We start from the raw sequence: 22,539 nt of genomic DNA, 5'->3' as shown, positions 1-22,539 counted from the left end.
GAATCCCAAATCCCTCTTTAACCCCTGATCAAGCACACTTGGTGAGTAACAAGGGATTGTACACTCTCCAATTAACACTATTTGGGATTCAACACAGAAACTGTGCCTTAATGTCTACGATTGATGCTGATATTCAGTACAACGGCACGATCACAAGTGTTGCATTGCTATAATTAACATCTTGTTTGCATGTTGTTTGTTTTTGTTGTTTTTATTGACACATGGCAACCCAGAAGCAGAGTTTCGGCTTGTTTAGGAGCACCGTGCCTGATAAGATGTTCAGATGACGTGTATCTCTCCCTCCCTCCCTCCCTCCCTATTTTGTGTGTGTAGTGAATAGTGAGTGAGAGGTTTAAGAGCCGATGAGTTGAGACATGGACTGTGAGTGGAGGAGTGTAGCAGCGGCGTTGATTTGTACTACCAGTGTGAGTGTCTTCCTGCTGAAATGGAGAGAACAGCAGAAGGTGGAGAGGAAATTACAGAGAGAAGAGAGAGGAGGAGATCAGACAGGCAGAGGAAGCCATCGGAAGCTTTAAGACTCAGGTATGGACACACACCGGTTTCACCTGTTCATTAGTACTTTTCACTCCTAATCTCCTATTACATCTTAAGCTCCTGTTAAGTCCCCCTTTCTTTCCACCTAAAAACCTCTGTAACTCTACCTCTGTTTCTTTATCCATAGTCCATCTGTAAAGTCTACACTCCTCTGCCCAAAAGGCAGATAAAAAAAAAAAAAGTCTAATAAAACCACGTCAAAAACCTCATTGTATGGTTTTTTTTCTTTCTCTCTTTTTTTTTTTTTCAAAAATATTGTCTGTTTTTACATCACAAAAATCTGATGTTTTAGCAGGGGTGTGTAAACATTTTTGTGTTAACACTGGATAACTATTTGTCTATATTACTATTTGATTTATTTATCTTTGAATTTATGTTAGGCTCTGTTTGTCTATAGTTCTGTCTCTCTCTGTCTGTCTATCATTCTGTCTGTCTGCACATATCTGTCTGCCTATCCTTTTGTGTAGCTTTATCAAATTTAAATTTTATTTGACACATACACGGTCATGCACAGTATGATATGCAGTGAAATGTTTCAACATCCACCCATGATCTAAAATTGTAAAAAAAAAAAAAAAAAAAGAGTATCCTAAATAAAGAACATGAAATAAGAATTTATCAGTGTAAATTTATGAAGTTAAAGTTAGTTTAAAAAACTAAAACAAAGAAAAAGAGGTCTCACTAGCCCACCTTACCGGATCCGCCATCTTTTATCTGTATATATCTATCCTGGTCTTTGTACCATTCGGTCTGTTTATCTGTAAGAACTAATGAAAATTCTGATTATTCATACCACAACCCCCCCAAAAATATATAAAAATTATTAATACAAAATATAAAATGAAAATAAAACAAATTAACCTGCCCTTTATCTTTAAAAAAGTAAAAATAAATCCAGACAGATAAATGTTTTCTTTAGTGTGTTTGTGCGCGCACGCACTGTGTATGTGTGTGAAGCTAAAGTGCGACGAGAGGAGGAATGACTCTCTCCCTCCTCTCCTGCCTCCCTCCTCTTATCTTATAGTAGTGGCTACTGTGTGGGATGACACACACACATACACTAACGGAAACACTGCTTCTTTAACAAGGAACCTCTCTAATGACACTCGAGTGCGCGCACACACTAATGGAATGTTACAAGACTAATGTCACCACTAATGTGTACACCACCACACAGAATTACCTGCACATTTACAAGTGTTTCTAGTGATGCTCATACGTGCACACACACACTAGTGCTTTCTGACAGAGGGAAACTGTAAACAGCAAAGAGGAAGAAAAACAGGATCTTTAAAAAGGAACCTCTCTAATGACACTTGCTTTTGCTTTACGTGTGTGCAAACAACTGTTATAATAAACAGTTTCTCTCTCTCTCTTTCACACACACACACAAAATAAAAGATGCTTTACACAGGGGTGATAGCGTTCCAGCGCCACGCTGGATTTCCGCCGGTTAAGGCAATGCTCCACGTGCGAAGGTGTTTTTAGCTTCCATACTGTACAATTGTGTGTCTCATACTGGTAAGTCATGGCTATGTTTATGAAGCCAGGGGAAGACATTAAAGATCTCGATAATGGTATAAAGAATAAATGCCGTTGGGCTTGGATTGAAGATGTGGGTAGTGACGGAAAGCCCTTTGGAAGCTGTTGTTAAAAGCTCCGGCAACCAGGAGCATGCTATTGCGGTATGAATTTTTAATATGGCGGGCCTCCCGAAGCCATCGGAGATGCAGTTTTTTTTCCATGTCACTATCTGTATAAGTGTAGTTATTCAGTCCCGAAGAGGGGGTGCAGATGTCTTTTTCAGAAATGCTAATCGGCAGAAAGGAGTGAAACACGCACAATTTATTCTATTTCTGATGGGTATGCGCTTTTCAGCAGAGAAAATGAATATAAACAAACAAATAAATAAATAATTAGAGCCTCCTAGCTACAAAAAAAAACGAGTTGGATTGCGTAGCATTTACATCCAGTGATTGTACTAAGATGGGCTAATAATGTCAATCTAGGCACTGAACATATTTAGGAGAAAATGCTGTGTTTTCTTAAGTAATACTGGGGGCATAATGCAAATATGAAAACATCTAAAAACAGCCACTTGACAATAATAATAATTAGGGCTATACATAGGCTGTTTATATATTTGGGCCCAGGGGCCAACAAGTTATGTGTTAAAAGTGCGTCGCATACATAGTAGCCCCACCCCTACTCACCTCGGGGACAAGGAAAAAAAGTTCAGGCTCAGGAATTTTTTCCACTATCAGCCCTGTTTACATGCACAAACGTGGTCATAGTGTTATAGTAAACAGTACACGCGCATATACGAGTGATGCATGCACACTAAGATTGAGCATGATATACGATTACTCACAATTCTGCAGCATACAAGACAGAAGAACTATTAGCTCAGTTGTGAACATGTGACGCTTGGCATCAAAACATGATGCGTCTGCGTGCCACATGATACTTGATGATATTTGGTACTCGTTTATCTAGCCAAACCTGATTTAAATTTTTTTGCTCGTTTAGCAGAACACTTGCAGAAAACCGAGGTATTTACAATCCGAGTTTTCACTGTATTTTATTACTGTATTTTATTATTACTTATTTGCTATCTGGCCTTTGTACACCACCACATTAGTCTCGTAAAGGATTTATGCAACACATAAAGTCTTGTAGCTGAAGAAACGAGTTGCTCGGTCTGATGCCAGGAGAGACATGGCCAAACATGCAAACGATGTCTATTTTTATTAATAGCATAATAGTTTTTATATATTTGGCCAAATGTCTGGTATCATGTAAACTTTTAATCGTATTGGTGTTTCGTCCACACGGATCCGGCGTTTTAGGAGACTGAAACCGCTATTTTTTTAAAACCGGGTCCCAAAGTGGATAAATCTGTAAACGACACCCTTGCGTCTTCGTGTGTACGGCCAATCCGTATATTTTGTGAAACGATGATGTCATCACATCACGTGTCGGCTGCGTCGCACGTAACAGCAACAACAATAATGGCAGACTACATGATTGTGTTCGTGTTGCTACAAAGCCTACTAGCTTTATTACAGCAAAATCTATTGCTTCTATGCAACTGTTATGAGCAACAAGCGATAATGGACAACACAATCTTGGTTCGTATACAGCGTGAAGGTTATGCACATGCTCAAAGTCTTCTTCTCCGTGTATAGTGTATCTCTATGGCAGAATTACAGCGCCCCATACTGGTCTGGCATCTACACTGTTTTCAGTGGTTTCGTGTGTACGCAGATATTTCTTGAGACAACGCCGTGTTCACGAAAAAAAATGATCGGATAGGGAACGCACCGGCTTCGTGTGGACGGAGTCTAAGAGAGTTAACACCTTAAGATCAGATTCAAGACAAGACTGGAAGTTAGTAGCATTGAGGATTTAGCATGTCAGATCATATCCACAAGTAAGAGAGGAAGAGAGTAGAATGAACTCATTTTATATAAAAAGTCTCTTACATACATTCAATGTGAAATGAGTATAGTCAGGACTTTCAGATTTATTGCAAGGGATATGACAAAAGTGTGGCATTAATTGTTTTAAGATTTACAACCCCCACCATTTTGGTGGTTCATAAATAACGAAACAATAGGCAGACAAGCAGCTGCATGGCTAGGTGTGACCTGATTTCCCATTACTCCATGACTAATCATGAACATAAAAGGCCTAGAGGTGGTTCTAATTGTTACATTTGCATTTGGTAGATATGCTCTCGAACATGAGATTTTTTGAGCAAAAATTGAGCAAAATAAACCTCCCAGAGGGGGAGAGAGAGAGAGAGAGAGAGAGAAACATTAGGAGTGGCCAATTCAACTGTTTGGAAAAGTAGGAGTTAAATGTAAAAGGCCTGGAAGACCATGAATGACAACAGAATTCTGTTGAAGGTGTCTGTCCATCTGTACATATCTGTACATATACCTCCACTGCTCAGGGGTGGCTCAAACGGTCAAGGCTCTGGTTTACTGAATGGAAGGTTGTAAGTTCGACCCACTGCACTGCCAAATTGCCACTGTTAATCCTGGCTGACCCTTTGCTCTGACCCCAGCTTCCTAACTGGGAGATGTGAAAAGAATTGTTTCACCTTTCTGTAAGGTACAAATAATGCAAGGTAAAATCTTTACAAACCAGGGACTTATGTGAGGATATTGTTTGTGGACTTCAATACAATAGGCCTTTAATACAATTATCCCAAGACTGCTCCAGACCAAACCAACCCAGCTATTTGTTCCTAGCTTGATCTGCCAGTGGATCACCACCTTTTTGACAGACAGTTAACAGCTAGTGGACTCATGTCCAGCAGCCGCACCATCGACACTGGCTCCCCCAAGGGAACCGTTCCCTCCCCCCTGCTCTTCTCCCTCTACAGAAACAACTGTGTCTCTACACCGTCACCTATCCAGCTCCTGTAAATTGTGAGCGACTCTACAGGTATTGGCCTTATCCCTGATGGTGATGAGTCTGCATTTGAAGTGAGGTTGAGGAGCTGTCTGTCAGGTGCAGTCACAAATACCTGGAGCTGAACATGCTCAAAACAGTGGAGATGATTGTGAACTTTAGGAGAAACCCTCCTGCACTTCCCCCACTCACCATCATGAACAGCAGTGTCGCATCAGTGGTCTCATTTCAGTTCCTGAACACCAGCATCTATCGGGATCTGAAGTGGAACAATCATTTTGACTCCATTGTTAAAAAAGGCCCATCAGAGGTTGTATTTCCTTTGCCAGCTGAGGAAGTTTAACCAGCCACAGGAGCTGTTCACATGGTTCTACACGGCATTAATTCATCATTGAATCTGTCCTGTGCACTTCAATAACTGTTTGGTTTGGCTCAACTAAAATCAGACCCCAGAGGACTGATGGTTCAAAGGATGGTTCAGACTGCTGAAAGGATCATCAGTGCTGCCCTCCGTTTAAGATCTACAGTATATATATCCAGAGTGAAGAAAAGGGCTCAGAAAATCATTTTGGACCCCTAGGAACATAGAATTGTCCTCTTCTCTTTGTATGTTTAATTTTTGTGTCTGTGAACCTACAGCTGATGTGACTTGACAAAAGTTTCCAGTTTTGTCTCATCTGTCCAAAAGACACTTTCTCAAAAGCTTTATGGCTTGTCGTTATGCATTTTGGCAAATTCCAGTCTGACATTATGAGTTGCTTTCAACAGTGTCTACTTCGGGCAACTTCCTTTAATTCTACTTTGTCTTAAACTGCGAAGGATGGTGCATTTTGTCACTGATGTACCTTGACCTTGGAAATCATCTCTAATCTTTTTGGAAATTGTTCTGGGCTCTTTTGTTAATATTTTTTTTAAATAAATTTTCCGCTTTGCGGCCATGTCCAGGGAGGTTGGCTACAGTCCTGTGGACCTTAAACTTTGGAATAATATGTGCAACTGTAGTCACAGGAACATCAAGATGCTTGGAGATGGTCTTAAAGCCATTATCCTAAACATGTTTGTCTATAATTTTTCTTTCTAATCTCCTGAGACAACTCTTTTAGCATTCTGTGGTCCATGTTTAGTGTGCAACACACCATGATACCAAACAGCACAGAGACTATTTTTCACCATTTAAATAAGAAGATTGGCTGATTACAAGTTTGAGGACACCTGTGATGCTAATTTTTTTAAGGGTAACCATCGTTTTTGTCCAGGCCAATTTCATAAGTTTATAGTTTTTTCAGTGACCATTGTGGATTTTTTCTTTAACGAAGGGGTAACAAAAAGTTTGTCCATGTTTGTTTCAAATCTGTTAGTCGATTTTTGCCAGACTCTCTACTTACCCTTCTTTCTGTCTTACTCTCTATCCATATATCCATATATCTGAATGTGTCTTTCTCTGGCTTCCAGTCTGTCTGTATCTTAATTATCGTTTGTTATTAAATTTGTGGTGGATTGCATAACATTTGAGGTTGAACTATCCTGTGTTTGCAGAATCCTGCTTTTAATTTGAGCTCCATCGTAACTCTCCCGCTGGCTGAGCTGAGGGAGAGGATCAAAGAAGGATCTCTTCAGCCCGATGCTGTCCTCCACGCCTACATGGAGAAGGTTCAAGGCTCTCAACACATTTACATTATTACACACATATCCTCAGAATGATGTTATGATAATAGCACCAGCGCAGCAAGATGGAATCCTTTAGTATTACAAAATAAACCACTACAGTGTTTATTATTTTTAACCACATTATGTTTATCTTCCAAGTGCCTAGGCCTACATTATCAGGATTTATTCTATAACCATGTTACTGTTTTACTGTTGCATTCATGAAAACATATGAATAGAGAGATGTGTGAGATGTTGGTTCTTTAGTTAGAATATGGTTATACATTCCCTTGTTAAAAATGGTGAAATTGGCACATTAGAAGTTCTTCACCCAACTTATTTATTTATGTTACTTATAAACTTATTAAACAAATGAAAATAGTTTAATAACAGGACGTTTTGCCCTTGTGAAATGTACTGCAAACAAATTATTTAATTTTTTTGAACATTTTTTCCCAGATGAAGTAGTGCTAGGGGGCACAGGTTTATAATCATACCTCCAGGATCACTTGGATCTGTGTGAGTGGAGTTTGCATATTCTCCCTGTTTGTTCCATCAGGTATTCCAGTTTCCTCCTACAGTCCAAATTTGCCCATATTGAGGGTATGTCCTGCTATAGATTGGCACATTGACCAGGATGTAACTTGTGCCCTAAGTCTCATGGAAAAAGCTCCAAGCTTCTCCGTACCCTGTACATGATAAAGTGTTAGGATGATCTCTTCACAATGCATCTGTTCATAAGATTTTGTGTGGGAATTTTTATGTGGGAATCCGTGGACATTTGTTCTGTGGAGCATTTATGAGGTCAGGCACTGGTATTGGACAAGGAGGCCTGGTTTGAAATCTTTATTCTAATAGTGCTTGAGTTCAGGGCTCTTTTTGGCCAGTCAAATTTTTCCACACAGGACACATCAACACCATGTCTTGTAGTCCTTGCTTTGTGCACTGGGGCTCAGTCATGTTGCAAAAGAAAATAAAATTTTATTTGTATAGCGCTTTTAACAATTGTCATTGTCGCAAAGCAGCTTTACACAATAAAATGAATTATTTAAGTCTGTAATGACTACGCTACCCTCTACTCAGATAAGCTCTGCACTTTAGCACTCCTGCACTATTCCTACAGTAAAGATTAAGATAAGATAAGACTGTGTGAATAAACTGTGTAAACTTGTTTGAGTCTCTGTGTCTGTCTCACTGCCCCGACTTTGCATTGGTGGAGAATGCAGGCGTGAGACACAGGCCAGGGGGCACATCCTGAATCATGTCATCACCCATCTACTGGAAACCAGCATCCAGCAGCAATCGCTCCTAAAGCAAATTGTGCAAGGACTACAAGCCGCCATAGCAGAGCTCTCCTGACTGTAGCAGCGAGGAGGTAAACATGTCCCTCTGCCTGAACCCCATAAAGCAGCACAATGCTTGCTCATTAAGCTCTTCTCCCATGAAGAGGTCGAGAAGTATGTACAAACTTCCTCAGTTGAGCATCCAGTTGTGTACTAAAATATACCGTGGTTGAGCACAAAGCTCTCGCCATGAAATGGGCTGAAGATGATATTCTCTAACAGGGCGACATTTTATTGTTATTACAGATCATCCTTCCTGCAATGGATGGCGTGGGTTGAAAGATAATAACCCCTGCATTATTTGCTGGTTTTCTTCACTACAGGATCAACACCGAGCTGGAGCAGAACATGGAAACACTGGTGGCCTTTTGAGGAGCCATGCCTTGTTTTCTGCTCCCAGGAGGTGCTCGAAGCTAGGGGGAGTAGGGGGATGCAGTGATAGCAGGTTGAAAGCCAACACCTTACATTCTGTAACAGCTCCTCAGACAGTCAAAACAGGTGGCACGGTTAGCACCAAGGCTTGCCTCAAGGCTCTTCACAAAGGGGCGGGGCGTCGTAATCCTGCACGGCCGACTCTGCATAAACACTCATCGTCAGAGCATGTTATAAAAGAAAATCCAAAAAGCCAGACTCAGTGAGTGTGATGTTCTGTGCTAGAAGTGACTTAAGACTGCTCTCTTGTTTACCTGTTTCTTTCTTTGAGAGCCTGGCCACGGGAAAGAGCTCATCCAACTCAAATACAGCTCATCTGAAGCCCAATCAGTCAATCCACCTCGACCCCCTGCTGCTACTGCCTTTGCTCGGAAAATGACTACGCCACCGTCCTGCACTATACCTACACTATTACTACACAAAAGACCGAGATGATGATGTGTGTGTGAATAAACTTGCACCTCTTTGAGCCCCTAATGCCATCTCCGTGTCTGTCACTTCCCTCCTGCAAAAGTGCTTTATATTCAGTCCATATTTAATTTTTTTTATATTTGTCTTGTAACAAACTGTAATGTTCTTTTTCTATAAAACTGTTTTGTAAATGTTCTGTGTTGTAAGCCATATTCTTTAATTAAAATGTAATATCTAGTGTATACATATCTCATATGGTTCTTTGTTTGAACTACTGTATTTGATACTGTATCCTTAGCTTGACTCGTGTCTTACAGGCTCTGGAGGTAAACAAGAAGCTGAACTGTACCACTGCTGTCCTCATCAAGAGTTTGAAAGAACTAGAAGACATTGAGTCACACAAAGATGGCCTTCTCTATGGCATACCTGTCAGCATCAAAGAAAATCTGGACTATGAGGTACTGAGGCGGAAAAGACACTTTAAAATGGTCAAGCATTCCTTTCATTTCCAGCAACATTGGGAATGAGGAAGTAGTATGGCAGAGCTGGATTCTTTATTATGTTGTTTTATTTTCAAGAATGCTTTCCATACAATCATCCATAATCATCATATTGTCTCAGTACGAGCTACTGCTGAGCAGAGCTGAGCAACAAACCTCTTATATGAGGTCACAATAAGGGAAATATTTTAATTGGCTTGGAAAAAGGGCAAAAAAACAGGGCTGTTTACTTGTATATGCATACTGGAGACGCATCTGAATGTCAAAAAATTACTTAAAAGTGAATTCTGTACAATAAAGGAATATATTTTTTGCTATTTATCTTTTATAACTGATACTGTAATGTAGACATATATAAGGTACTATGCACTTTGTGGCATTTTGTATATGTGCTGTGGATATTTATACAAATTTGCTTGATTTAATTTAATGTTAGTTATATAATATATAAATGTAATTATCACCTTTAAGAATGGACAGCCTTACAGAAATCCATAAACACATATTTATTCACAGTTATTTACATATTACATAACAGACCTGTTTTCAAATGGAAAGAAAAAACTAGGGTAGGGTTTTGCATGAAAATAAAAAGAAGTAAGGAGACATGTTACAAAGTTACTAGAAGAACTCATATTCTCCAGCATGCTCAATAAAACCGCTGTTTTACTTACAGTATTATGCAAATGTGTTGGGCACATACAAAAAAATGCTATAAGGAAAGATGATTTTAAGAACATTTCTACATACAATAAACTTCAATAAAAAGCTCTAAAGAGTAATACAATAAACACAGCCAATATTTGTGATGAAAACTCTGCCTAAAAATCAGTAGTGGTATATACAGATGTGTGCAGTTTTATAATTAATGTTTATTGATCTTGCTGAAGAATATATCTGAGTTCTTCAGGTAACTTGATCATACTTAATCCCTCCTATTTTCATGCAAAACCCTGGAGCCAATGTTAGTTTTTTTTTCTAAGAACTGGTCTGTCATGTAATGTGTTGCTTTCTTTACAGGCATGCAAATATTCTTTTATAATCTTCTTTATTTTTTAAAATAGTGAATGGTTTTGTACATATTAAAGCAGGCATGTTAAACATATATAACAACATTTGTACTAAATATAATAGTGTCTATGACTTTTGCACAGTACTGTATATTAGCACACCATGTCGAGTGAATGTTTAATCTTTTCTTTAATGTTCTGCCGGTCTAAGTTTAGTTTATGTGTGTGTGCGTGCGCTAAATTGGTTTGTTTGTTTGTTTGTTCAGGGCTATGACTCCACCTGTGGTGTGTTGACTAAGCTGGATGATCCTGTAGTTAAGGACAGTGTGGTGGTGTCAGTTCTAAAGAAGCAAGGTGCAATCCCGTTCATCAAAACCAACGTCCCACAGGGTCTCCTCAGGTCAGAAACACTCTACGTTTAAATTTAGGCATTGCTTCTATTCTATTATAAAGCTAATAATAAGCTGATCAGCTTTAATGTAATCAGTGATCTTATTATTTCAGGTTGAAGCGCACTTACCACATGTCTACCTGTCTGTACTCTGTAACTCTCTGCTTAAGTTAAATTATCTATGGTTAAGTATCTTATGACTTGTTTACGACAAATTGTACTTTTTTCGTCGTCAGCCAAATAAGCTCCATGTTCAGTAATCAGAGAGTGAATGACAGATGAGAAAGCGAAAAAGTAGATCAGATAAAGATCCAGATAAAGTTTTTTCTTAAAATGATTCCAGCATGTTAAAAAGGTAATATTTTACTATTTCGTATATTTTTTTTTTTGTTTCACAAAATACGAAATTTTACATTAAGAACTCGCCTCTGGAACAGATTAAATTCATATACTGTATTGAGGTACCACTATACTGCAAAAAAGTTCATTACATTCTGTCCAGCCAGTTTTACGGGAAAAAGTTGTTGTAATAGATATTTTCATAGCGAATATAGCAATATTATATTACACTGAGCTCTCATGCCCTCGGACTGCTGTGGATGTGATTGCTTCAAAGACCCGTGTTTTATGTCATAGTTGCACTTTACATTACTGTTTATTAGCGCCACGGTTTCGGAACATATGAGGCAAACTGCCTTTAAACTTCCCACAGGAAGAATAAACATACCTAGATCTGTCCATTCATCTTTGAAGGTTCAGTTTTCATACTTTTAATTAGTAGTTGTACTTACCTTTTTGGAGTCAGCCATGCTTTCGCTTTTGTTTTTTGAGGTGTTTGTTTGCTTGTAGGTGCCTTACTGTTGGTTCTGTGTCTTTCTCATACTCTGTCTATACACTGTAAACTATTGTGTTGATTGGCTCTGTTAAGTGACGCAGATGCTGAGACATAATCTGTCATATAATCTCTCATAACATCAATTCTACTCAACCTTTAGATTTAATTTATGATGCAGGTTTAACTAAAGGCACAACCTAAATACTGTCAAAGGTTCATTAAATTTTCTGACACTGGTTTCGCATCCTCCAATGTATGAAATATAAAGATATCATTGAAAGAGTGAGTTCTGAGTAATGTGTAGACCTTTTTTATTTATGTGGGTAAAACTCATGTATTATATTTTGTATTGTTTTTTACTGTAGCTATGAATGTAGTAACCCCATATACGGAAGAACAGTGAACCCGTGCAACCTCTTAAAGACGCCTGGCGGCTCTTCAGGAGGTGAAGGTGCTCTGATTGCTTCAGGAGGATCTATTCTGGGTCTGGGAACTGACATTGGAGGAAGTATTCGCATTCCAGCAGCGTTCTGTGGCATCTGTGGATTAAAACCCACAAACAACAGGATAAGGTGTTTTTGTATTAGAATTAAAGTTTTATTTATCGTGTACTCAACCATGCACATATGATCCATGACACAGGTGTAATGGAAAAAAAACAAGTCTAAGCAGTTTAGTTCTATGTGGCTCTGGTTGAGCGCCCGAATAGCCGGTTGGATGAAGTAGTGTCGATCATGTGTAAACACACGTGCATGCTTTTAAGAGATTACTTTTAGATGTCTTGTCTGTTTTTACATAAGATTTCAATCTCCTAATTATACTTTTTATACTTATTCCCTGTAATCCTGTGTTAAAGTGCACCAGTGACCCAGAGTAAATAGTTCATACTTTTGTGAATTATTAATTAAATAATGAATTGTTATTAATAATTTGTTAATAGAAGCAATTGTATAGGCGAAGGATGGAGCTAGAGTGCTGCTGAAAACCCATGTGTTAAGAATATTAAATTTTTTCATCTTTTACATAATCCAAAATAGTACATGAGCCAGATATAAGTGTAGTGTAAATTACATTAATAATGTACATTATAAATGTAAACATTTTCCTAGCAAGATCCACATGGTATATGATTCAGGAGTCAAAATTTGCTCCGCAAAATGCTCTTTGTTGTTAGAATTTTTAATGAAAAACTACTTACACCACTTACTTTGTTTCCAGCATACTTAACTTTTTTAACTTGTTTTTCCAGTCCACAGTTAACAAGAAGGGGGAAAATTCCAGTAAACAAATACTCCCACTATAGACGAGATACCGATATAGAGAGATTTGTAGTCTTTTGTACTATGTGATTTATTTATTTATTTATTTTATTTTATTTTTTGTAGTTGACAAGGGCTATTTTTTGTTTCCTAACAATATATAATAAATCTATATTAATTGTTGTACAGTTATTGTAATGCAAACAGCATTTAATAAGCTCATCATAATTTTTTTCTTGTTTACCTTCTAGCATTAAGGGAATCAGTTCGTGTGCTAAAGGCGTTAAAGCGGGTAAAGAAACCACATGTTCAACAAATCAGAACAGCATTTTCAGACAGCTTTAAAAAGTAACTGACAAATGAAGTAACTTTGGAATAACTGTTTTTTTTCCAGTCTTGAGTGCTGTTGGTCCCATGGCCCGTGATGTAGAGAGTCTGGCTTTGTGTATGAGAGCTTTACTCTGCACAGACATGTTTACTTTAGATCCTACAGTTCCTCCAATACCGTTCAACCAGGAGGTATGTAACAAAAACCTTTTCAGTGCAGCAGTGTTGTCTCCCTTGGTAATTAATTATATTTCTCTCTAAACAGGTGTATGAGAGCTCGGAGCCCCTTAGGATTGGTTACTATGAGAACGATGGGTACTGTCAGCCATCTCCAAGCATGAGCAGAGCTCTTCGTGAGACCAAAGCGCTCCTGGAGAAAGCAGGACACACGGTATCAGTGTTTGTGCCACGATTGCCCATTATATTGGTGGCAGAAGCCAAGTATGTTTGTGGGTGTGTGTAAGTTATTATTAGAATCCAAAGCAGGACTCTGATTACAGATGATACTATAATGCAAGGCAAACCAATACAAAAAAATTAAATAAATTAATGACAGTATACTATGAAACTACAGAAACAGGAAACTAAAAAAAAATATTGAGGTGGAAACTACAGAGAGAGGAAACTAAAACGATGCAGACAGGAAACTAAGAAACTACATAGACAGGAAAGTAATTAAGTATATATTCTTTAAACTAATTAACTACAGAGACAGGAAGCTAAGAAACCACCTAGATGGGAAATTAATTCTTAGCAAGCTTAACCTTTTAAATTATGTCTTACAGACTGTTTCAATGGCCAAGCGATTGCCCAATTTCCTTATTCCAAAATAAAATAGGACCTACTACTCCTTATACTTCTATCCAGGTACCGAGCAAAGTATAAGAAAAAGGTCACATTAAATGTAGGCATTTGGCCTAGAAGTCATCATTATTGTGGTTTTTGCTGTTTGAGTGTGTTTTATGCTTTTATACACACAACAATAAATATCCACATAAGCTAACAAAAGGATCACAAAAAAAAACATAGAAGTTAATAAAATTTCACAGCCATATATCCACCAGGAACATAGCCAGGCCCGTAGCACATCACTGTTAACTTGATCCATATGGGGAGTGTCATTGGCCAATTTCTCAACTTCATGAGATAGTATACAGATCTAATCCAAAATAGCCAGAACTCCATAATTAGGAGTAAGAGCATCTAGAGATCTACTCCAGAAAGTCTGGCTGCATGTGAAATATTCAACACACCATGGAAATGTAGTCAGTCAGGTACACTAAAAGAGGGAACATAAGTGTGATTACAGACTTTCATCCCTGGTGAACACTGAGTATTAGTCTGCTTGAATGACATTATGAGAAGTAGTATTTTCGATTCATACAGGGATTTTATTTTTTGCCCGTTTTTTAAAAACCTTTCTAAAAATCAGAGAGAGCAGCAGGTTTATGATAAGCACATTCATAAACCTGCACAACTTTACAGATCTATTCATCACTCTTGTGCTTCTCACTTTTACTTTCACATTTCTCACAATGCCTATTTGCTGCAAGGGATTGCCTTAAAAGAGCATGACAATGTCTAAACAATTCAGCACTGTCTAAATACTTCAGCACAGTCTTAATACCATAGCTTCAGGATATTTACGCTGCACACACCTTTAAAGCGGAAAGACATTGCTCTCTCTTCCATTTATCTTTAACCCCATAGCTTTTACCTTTTTTTTAACTACACAATTTATCTGCCCCAATTCCTTCACAAAGTTACACATAGGATCTTAAAAACACGCTGGCTTATTGTAAAAACATTATTACGACTAACTTATTCGGTACTGAGAAAGCTACATGTTAGAGTTTTATGGATTCCTCTGCAGTCATCTAGCAGCAAGTTTTTTTGGGGGATGGAACAGGATAGAACTCACTCATGCTGTCATGTATAGGACGTTCAGGGACTAGAGTAAGAACTCATGGAAGATGATGCGCTGTCACCTGGATCAGTCATCATGCCACGGTTGACAGATGTTGACCATTGCTGTCCCATCTGGGTTGCCAAAGTTAATCAGGAAATTATTTATTGACAAATAAATCAGGAGACTCTGATTAGGAGAATTAGATTTTATTTTTTGTTTTATTTTGCATGCATCAGTCAGTCCGGGCAATGAAATCCAAACCTAAATGGAAAAACAGCCCTTTTATACTGAAATGTAAACATCAACCCAAGGCCAAGAACAGAAAAACAATAGGAGAAAAACACAGTCAAGGTCCTGAACATTATATGAGAAATAAGTAAATAGGGACACCTACAGAGATCACACTGGCATGAATTAAATCTTAATGATGGTGACCTATCCATATTAGAGACTAACAAACTGAACTGACCAAACTGAGGAAACTAAAAACTACAGAGGCAGAAAATGCTGCATCTGCTAGTTTTATGTAGAGAGCCAGAAAACTAAGAAACTCTGGAGACTGAAAAAGGAAACTATGGAGGAAACTATGGACAAAGTACTTCATTATGGAGATAAGAAAGTAGTCAGATATGAAGCTACAAAGACCGAAACCTAAGGAGACATAAAACTAGAAAGATTATAGAGACAGGTGATGGGACCCTTGAGACAGGACAGTAACATGAAACATGAAACTAGGCATCTACAAGGAGGGGATCATTAAAATTGTTGTTTATTTTACCAACACACTTTTAAAAAAAATCTGTAATTTTTGTGTTTGGAAGTTTGTGTGCTTGTGTGTGTAATTTTCTGCGCCTCTGCCTTCTGCTCTCTTGCACATAGTTGATTCCATTTAACCCTCCACGGATATTCACTGCCTTCAATGAGTACGTTCTGAGAGGAGTCATCGCAGACTCAGGCTCCACAATCCTACAGCACTTGTGAGTCAAACCTTAGATTGTAAAATATTGGTGTTGCATTTTGGGATGCGTCTCGTGTCTGGGGATGGTTCTCCATACCTAGAAGACGGTTTTGGCCTTGACTGGTGTTGGCAGCTGTTTCTCTGAGGACTTGACTGTTCGATAGTTCAGGACTGGAACTACAAGTCTAGCTAAGTTTTCAATAACTAACTGGACTACATATTAACATTAAATAACATCAACTGTTATGCTGAACTGCCTGTCAACTAACTCACAGTTTGAATGCAGATCAATTCCTGCTCTTAGTTTAACCCAAATGAGGATGGGTTCCCTGTTCAGTCCGGTTCCTCTCAGGGTTTCTTCCCACTACCATCTCTGGGAGTTTTTTCCTCGCCACTTTTCCTCGTCGTCCTCGGCTTGCTCATCAGGAACAATCTGACCATTTTGATTCATACTCATTCAAATTCCATACAAACTTAAATAATCCTTTTGATTGTGTAAAGCTGCTTTGGGACAATGCCAATTGTTAAAAGCGCTGTACAAATAAAATTGAATTGAATTGAATTGAATTTACTTTACTTTATACGATCCTGTAAATTGTGATGTGTTTTCAGTAAGGAAGGCCCAGTCGATCCATATCTGAAGTATCAGGTGTCAAAACTTAGGCTTCCAGTGTTTGTAAAGAAGATGATTTCGCTGCTTCTCAGACCTATTGTGAGTTTAATTAACTAATTTTGCTAAAGTAATTTAATAAAAGTAGTTATTGTTAATTTAGTAGCGGTTAATCTTGCAGCTAGACAAAAAATGTTGTGTGTGTGTGTTTTTAAAAAATTAGATCTTTTTTTGTCTTTCTACTTAGTATCCACGCATGGCTGTAGCTTTCAACACCATTTCTGGAGTCAGGTAAAATCTCTGTTAAAATGAAACTGGACACCACGCCGGTCTGATACCGATATCCAAGGAAAAAACGATTTCGATTTTATTTCATTTTAGGTTTACATGAAAAGAGAGTTACTTGTATTATAACTTATTAGATAGATAGAAACTACAAGAGACATTTAAGTCAAAGCTAGACGTTTTATCGTTTAGAATAATAACATCCCAGTGCTTCACTAGTACTTGGATACCATCAAGGTAAAAGTTTTTTCAGTCTGCTGAAGCCATGATTGGACTGCCTGCTGCACGTCTAAAATGCTGGCCTTTAAGGAACTCCTTTAATAGAGTTCACGTGAAAAACTTTTGCCCACACACATATATTATACTGTAGGATCATACCCATGGTGAAAAGGTGACACCTACCTGCATTTGTAATTCCTAAAATCTAAAAACATGGCAAACAGAAATGCTCTAAGCTATGCCATTTTGTTGAATTATTATTATTTTTTTTTAATTATAAGCGTGGCCTAAAGCAGTAAAGCAGGCCTAAATTATTTCAATGCATCAGACACAAAACCTTTCAAATGTTTCAAATAATGTAATCAACAGACATGGCTATTATTGAGAATCTGCAAGCAGTTACAGTCTGGACAAACAAAGGTCACATGCACAGTAACAGCTAATAAGATGTTTGTAAAAAATATATATTTTTCCCGGGTAATAGATAGCTTGTTTATTTGTTTTTAACCAGCTGCCCCTGAGTGTTTATCACTAAATTTTTTTTTTTTTTTTTTTTCACAGCAATGTAAAAGAACTGTGGAAGCAGCACAACGAAATCAACGTGTGTATTTTAATTTTTTATTTTGCATACCTGTTTCTGATCACTGTGCAACGTAGGATTTAATAAAAGAAATACAGGTTTTTTTTTTTTGTAAGATTATATCTCTGGAGTGGTGACAGAAAAAATAAAATGATTAGATGATTATTTTAAATGTTAAAGTCTGTTCATGTGTGTAGGATTATATCCATGAGACATTAGATGAGTGGAGGAAACTTGAGCTGGATGTTCTGCTCTGCCCCATGCTCGGACCGGCCTACAACTTCAACTACGCGGGACAACTCAGTAGTAATATACTGATTTCTTATAAGTGGTGACAGTATCTTTTATCTGTCATACAGATGTTATTCTTGTTGACCGCATACGGGGCCGTGTGGTGAATGTGATGAGAATGTGTGTGCGTTCAGGTCCTTTGACTTACACCTCTCTGTACAACATGCTCAACTTTCCTGTTGGAGTTGTTCCTGTGACCAAGGTCACGGCCGAGGATGAAGATCAGCTGAAAGACTTCAGAGGGAACTTTGGGGACCTTTGGGACAAGAAGTTTGTCAAGGTGAACATGGCCACACAGTTTGTTTTACCTGTACCAAGTCTTCTTGTCTCTCATCTTACACAGTAACCCTTCCTCCTATACTATAGAACAAATAACATAATTTTGTCAAAAATATGTTAAACACATTTATGTAAATAATCATAATATATAGTACTGTATTGTAAAGTTATATAGTATGGTATGTAAAATTAATCAAATACCGTAGTGTATTACAAGTGTTATATATTGAAACATGTACAGACAGTTTGTACAGTATGTACAGACATTACATACTAGATACTACTGAACTTTGGTAGATACTGTTATAGGGAATAAGTACCATAAGAACATAAGACTACATAGAGTACCATGGTAGGTACTGTGGGACTTTGGTGATACAGGTACCTACCATGGTACTCTATATAGTCTTATGGTGCCTACTATGGTAATATGGTAAGTACCATGGTAATAAGCTGGTATTACTATGATTTACCCTCGTAAAAATTCTTATGAATAATTTTTAAATAAAGATAGAAAATAAGACTTTCACTTTACTGCTACGAAGACAAAATTACAGTTGGGAAAGCTTTTGACGAAGTTTTGACAAGGAGGCGTGTGTCTATTCCCGGACAGATGTTTGTTTAAGACAAGATGTTTGATTCCAGCTGTAATATATTGATGGGTGTTGAAGTCAAACTGGGATTATGGACCAAACGTTTTAAAGAAGGCCGTACATCTGTGAACGATGATCCCCGCCAAGGTGTCTCAGAGCCCACTGCAGCCATGATCCTTGAAAAAATCGACAGATAGCTTGTCGCCAACTTTTTAACTGACGCATCTGTCTGTTGGTACAGTACTCGCAATCATTCACCAACACCACTTGCACATTACAGGAACTTGGCTGGGAGTTATTGCCACATCCCCAGTATAGTCCTGACCTCGCTTCAACCATTTCCACATGTTTGGGCCATTAAAGAAGTTTCTGGGTGGCCAGAGTTTTAGATGTAAAGCAGACCGATCATGGCTCCGGTGTATTGAGAAAACCTTCTACTTTGATGGTATCCAAGCACTAGTGCAACGCTGGGATAAGTGCATTAGAGTAGCAGGGCATTATATAGAGAAATAAAGTTAGATCACTGTGTTCTATTATTCCGGACAATTAAAAGTCCCAGTCTTGACTTGAACACCCCAGTATAATAATTAGACGCCTTTCATCGGCACCATTTATCTCACACAGACCAAATTATCTGTAAGCAAATCTTTTTGTTAGTGTTGGCCGCTGTATTATAATGATTTGCATCTTCCTCCGTGAACACTTAACATCTGTGCGAGACATATTTCATATACACATTAACAAGACGGGCATTAGGTGGCGTTCATACTTGCCAGTCTGTCAGTCACCATATCGAGCAGGAGGATGCAGATGATAAGACACTAATTAAGTTCAACTTATAATACACACGCTTACAAACCTAACGCTGGTACAAATAGTAAACAGTCTTGTACTTTTTCGTCTTTTACTAGCCTTTCCTTGGGTGGATTATCTTTTCATGATGACTAGCTACTTTGTCTAGCTATCATCCTACCAATATCATCAAACCCCCTTATCACTGAATATGCTTTTTTTATTGTTATTCCTCGACTATTGGGTCTAAATAAGTTTTAGACATTGTGCATGAAAGTTTCTTTAAAGTTGAAAAGTTCTTGCTAGCTGGTTACTAGACTACATGTAATTGAAGAAGTAATAGTGACAGAGTTAATCACTGTGTGCATGCGTCTGTATTACAGGCAATACGAGGAGGTGTGGGTCTGCCAGTAGCAGTGCAGTGTGTGGCTCAGCCCTGGCAGGAAGAGATGTGTTTACGCTTAATGAAAGAAGTGGAAGAACTCTGGGCCAAGAAAAACAACAATTCCTTCAACACACACAACTAAACACCAGTGTTGGGTGTAACTCGTTACAAAGTAGCGTTTAAGTACTTGGATTACTCTTTTGATGTAACGAGTAATCTAACGTGTTGGTTCCGCCATTTAAGTTCCCATTTATTTAGGTACACTACCCTTCAAAAGTTTGGGGTCACTTGCAAATTTCTTTGTTTTTGTTTAGTGCTTTATTTTCTACATTCTACAACATTACTGGGAAAATTACTGCAAATTACTGCATTACTGCAAAATCCGTAAAGCACCATAATAAAACTGGCTCTCATGAAGGCCATCCCAGGAGGGCGAGACCAAAACCTACCTCTGCCGCAGACCAGAAGTTCATTTAGAGTTATCAGCCTGAAAAATGACCAATTAACAGCACCTCAGATTAGAGGCGTTATAAAGTCTTTACAGAGCAGAAGTAGCAGACACATCTCACCATTAACTGTTCAAAGGAGATTAATGCATTTTTTGGACGCCTTCAGCATTCCTTTACAATGTAGAAAGAAATAAAAATCAGGAATCATCATGGAGTTAGAAAGTGACCCCACCCCAAACTTTTGAACGGTGGTGTATGTTTTCGAAAAATGTAAACTGTTGTTCAGACAATTTATTGATTCCGTTAGTGTGTGTGTGTGTGTGTGTGTGTGTGTGTGTGTGTGTGTGTGTGTGTGTGTGTGTGTGTGTGAGAGAGAGAGAGAGAAAGTCGGCCTACAGGCCCTGTCCCTACCTCGATAACCCCCCCAACACCCCCCCCCCCTGTTATTCCTAGTTAACAGATTATGGGCCAAACTTCGCTGAGTGATGATGGTAGAATAATTATTAAGGTCTTGACTAAAACAACATGCATGAGCAATCAAAAATTAATTTACATTTTCTCCAATGGGAAAGTACTCTAACTAGTTAATTTTATTAAAAGGTAATGCTGTAATGTAACTAATTACATTTTAGTGACAGTAATTTTGTAATATAATTAGTTACTTTAAAAAGTAGCATCTCCCAACACTGCTAAACACACACACATATTTTAGATAGACTGTGGATCAGCTTTGAACAGAATACACTGGTGCTCCACTACTAACTTGTTATTGAAGTCTAAACCTACCAATTTAGCACTGTGTACACTAGTAAAGTGGAATATTGAAACATCCTTAACTTGTTTTGTGTTTTAAACTCCTGTGTTCCTGTGGTTTCTGACTCCGTGTTACACGTTTACTTGTGTATTGTTGAGTTATGTAGTCACCACTCGGTCACCTTAAGGATATTAACACACTTTCACACATTTAAACACATTTTTTGTTTAAAATTTTTTTTATCTATGTATTATTTGGCTAAGATTTATCTACAGTACATAAATGTTTCTCAAGGTGTGGTCTGCACACTTTGAGAAACATTACACATCCTAAAGAAAAGTTAAAAGTTTATAATTTAGTATGAAATGTCTTTAAAATATTTATGATTAATATTGGATAACAAAGTTCAGAACCAGGGGCGGACTGGCCATCGGGAGCACCGGGACATTTCCCGGTGGCCTGACGGTCATTCTGGCCTGCCGGCTGCCGCTGTACAGACGATCAGCCTGGCATGTGATAGGCTGGTGTATAACTACGAATTAATTGACGGATCTCTCAATCTACGAATCAGGCAATGGAAAGGGAGGGGAAGATTAGAAGATCAGGAGGGAAAATTACACTCCCACATCACATGACCCAACGTCAGCGACGCACTGCCTAATATCTGGCCATATCCAGAGACAGGGTATATCTGACTAAATCGTTCAAAAAATGGAGCGTAAACGCAAAGGAGGAGTAGAGAGTCAGCGTAAAAAAAAAAAAAAAGCCCTGGCCGCAGACGCAGCAAGCTGCTGCAAAATCCCAGCCATGTTCGCCAGTAAGGGAACAGGTCGGTCAAGATTACATCTACATTATATTTATAATAATTTGGCAGACGAACACTTTCATCCAAATCACTTACGTAGATCATCACAATCGATAAAACTAAACCAACAAACGAGCAACAATATGTAAGTGCTGCTGTGCTGTGTCAAGTCTCGTTTCGTCTGAAAAGTTGACGAAGGAAGCAGCAGTAGCACTAGTGCTGTAAATGCTCCTGCTGTTGAGCTAGAGGTGGTGGACAGTTCAGCGTTTGAGTCAGAGCAGGGACCTTCAGGTAAAGTTAAAGCAAAACTAAACATGCAGGCAGCAGGCTATACTTTTTAAACAACATGTGCTTTTTATGATTTATAAGATCAGTAGTAGGACTGTGATTTTGGGGACATACAACTGATGGCTGCACAATTATAAGTACAGATTATTGAACACGCCTATTTCATATTGCAGAGCAACTACATGTGCAGAGTGAGAGAGAGAAGGATTC

At 38.3% G+C, this 22,539-nt stretch overlaps 1 pseudogene; it reads left to right on the top strand.

Moving 5' to 3' along the window:
* Positions 1-369: 369 nt before the first annotated feature.
* LOC128526927 (fatty-acid amide hydrolase 1-like) lies at positions 370-21,318 on the top strand (annotated as a pseudogene).
* The last annotated feature ends 1,221 nt before the right edge of the window (positions 21,319-22,539 follow it).

This window comes from Clarias gariepinus, chromosome 6, assembly GCF_024256425.1.
Source record: "Clarias gariepinus isolate MV-2021 ecotype Netherlands chromosome 6, CGAR_prim_01v2, whole genome shotgun sequence".
NCBI lineage: Eukaryota > Metazoa > Chordata > Actinopteri > Siluriformes > Clariidae > Clarias > Clarias gariepinus.
Note: the sequence above shows the minus strand (reverse complement) of the source record. Positions and strands in the feature narration are given on the sequence as shown.